This window comes from Protopterus annectens, chromosome 6.part1, assembly GCF_019279795.1.
Source record: "Protopterus annectens isolate FY-2018-M chromosome 6.part1, PAN1.0, whole genome shotgun sequence".
Classification (NCBI taxonomy): domain Eukaryota; kingdom Metazoa; phylum Chordata; order Ceratodontiformes; family Protopteridae; genus Protopterus; species Protopterus annectens.
Window position 1 is genome coordinate 140,845,566 of NC_056738.1, and position 2,792 is coordinate 140,848,357.

A 2,792-nucleotide genomic window follows, 5' to 3' on the forward strand; every position below is an offset into this window, starting at 1 on the left:
TCTTAACATTATTATCTTGGGAATGTTGCAACTGTAATAAAACTCATCTTCATTTTAATGTATCTTCAATTGGCAGCTTCAGAAAGGTGTCATGTTGACAGTCCAGTGTTTTTTAAAAGCAGTATTTCTGCTGCTTTGTTCCAAAGCAAAAATACAAGAATCCTGTGTTGAACTGCTTATGAATAAAGATGTGCCTTTTTATTAGACACATTGCAAGACACGATAAAAGATAGCTATGAAGTTTTTTGTGTAATACAGTGCCTGAGAATGACAAAATGAATTTGTCAGTGTTTCTCTGTGATTGATATTTTAATAATAGAAACATTTCACTAAAGCACTTTAACAGTTTGTATATATTTTACATAGTAAGTAGACCTATACATGAACATTGCTATACTTGTAAATGAAGATAAACTCTAAATCTGGAGGCAATGGTGAGGTTTATAGGCATTAAATCTAAACAAGATACATATGGTTCAATCTAACCTTTATCTGTCTAGCTGAAGAATACCACACAAGGAAAATTGCCATAACGTGGAAATGACTGCTATTTTATGAAAAAAGGTCTTGTACAATTTTAACTATCTACCATATTTCATGTCATCTGCTTCATGCCTTTTTTGATCATCACAAAATTCATATGCCTGGTGTGGCAGTAAAGTGCCATCATACCATCAAAAACCTATTGAAAGGTATAAAAATATTCCCAGGGGAGAGCATCAGTTAAGTGTGCTGCTAGGCAGACTTACAGCATGGATTTCAGAAGAAAACAGATTACCAGAACAAGACTCCTGCAAGACCAACTTTTACAAAATCAGAACTATTTTTCTTACAAATTATGTGGCTGACTTCTTCCTTAACTAAGGGCTATAACTTGACAACAGATTACTTGTGGCATCGGCATTTTGTAGTTTTCTGCACAGCGTAAATCAATATATTATCTTGTTTTCTAAGATACACTGCTGCTTTATAATTAAAATTGGCTGAAACAGAATGTGCAGGGTATATGGCAATGTGAGATAATACTGATGTGGTATGTTATTGAAACGTTTCTTGAACTTTAATGCATTTGGACTTGCAAAAAGGTACTCAAACAGCATTACATGGCTGATCAGTCTTTAACATCATAGACTACCCACAGTTACTCAGCATGTAGTCAATTGTATACTAACAACAGTGTACATCATATTGGGTACCACACTATATCATCATTGTGTGGAGTAACAGTGTTTTAATAAACTTTATTTTTAAAAAGCATTTCAAATATACTGTGTGGGGTATCTATCTTTGAAATAAAAAAAATGCAAAACATAAACTGTGTTAATCACACATTGTCAGGTAATGACCACTTCAGAATGATTCTGGCTTGGACAGGCTTAAATATTTTCAATAACAGACTAAGCTGATTTATTTTGAAAGCAGAGCAAGACTATAGTAGAACAGTGAGAAAGATTGTTTAAAAGACTACATGCAAAACAGACTGTCTTGGGCTGAATCATTCAGTGCTTAATGTGTATTGTCCATTTATTAATTTTATTTGCATATAGTTGAGATGCTGTGAGCAGGAATGGTTCAACAAGACAAGGTGGTTCCTTATATGCAATAACAGAAAGGAGTACAGAAGTGACATGGCGAGAAAACATAAAGCAGATTCATGGAAAACATTACAGATGCAATATTTACATGGTAACCACGTATAATGCAAGGATGGTTTAAGGAAACAATACAAAATAGTCCTGTAAAAAGCATGATCAAATGTAGGGTAAATGTTGTAATCATGGCTATAAATAGGCATACATCAAGACAAGTGATAGCATCTTCATTGTTGAAGATATGGCTTGTCAAATGCTCTGTGTAGCACTCCTTAAAATGTTTATAGCACAATATGTTATGACTGCCTGCAAACAATTTTCAAATCCTTTAGTGGGACACATTTTTCTAGCATTTAGCATAACAATTTAATATGCAGCTTACAGTGTCAGATAAGTTACAGCTGAGAAAATAAGAAACATCTGTGCAATAAAAAAGGTATAAGTAGCTCAGGAAATAAGCTAATCATTTTTAAAATTGTAAATTCTCATTATTTCACTAGCAAATTAAAGACATATTTTGGGCACACCCTAGTATAGGCATTGCATCTTGGAATAAAGGATATATGTGTGTGTGTGTGTGTGTGTGTGTGCGTGTGTGTGTTTGTGCATGGCAGTATGAAACTCTGCTGGTTATCTGATTCGCTAGAATGACAACATGATTACAACTTCTATGCAAACATTCCTTACTGCTTTGCACTCATATTAAACATGTGTCAATGTAGCCCCTTCTGGAGTGAAAATTTAGTCATTTTGCAGCAATATATGACAACCTAACCCTACAACTCTGTGATTAGTATGACAGAAGCTAAGCAAGCAATGCCTGACAGGGTGCATGCCATTGTGTAAATAATGCTCGTTTGGTGCAATGGAGGGCCTCTACAACCCTGGATGGGCTGTCTGTAAAATTTAGTTTTTTAATTACTATGTGTGTGTATATATATATATATATATATATATATATATATATATATATATATATATATGTATATTTTTTTTTATATTTTTGATTTAAAATTGTTCCTCCAGCTACTGTTTCAAACTTGCTGTAGTATATGCTGACAACTCATTTGGGGGGCTGACATCACTGAATAATAAGTTACATTTGAGTTTCAGACTTTATCATAGCTCTCAAATAATTAGGGACAAATCTTAACAGAATCAGGGACACATCCAGAAGTAATCAGGGACACTTTTAAAATA

At 33.6% G+C, this 2,792-nt stretch overlaps 1 long non-coding RNA gene across 2 annotated transcripts in view; it reads left to right on the forward strand.

Annotated features, from left to right (window-relative positions):
• The window catches only part of LOC122805433, an 852,280-nt gene extending 851,029 nt beyond the window's left edge, over positions 1–1,251 (forward strand). For both annotated transcript variants that reach the window (XR_006365368.1, XR_006365367.1), the window contains exon 4: positions 1–1,251. This exon is cut by the window's left edge. This is a non-coding gene — a long non-coding RNA (uncharacterized LOC122805433).
• Positions 1,252–2,792: the final 1,541 nt, after the last annotated feature.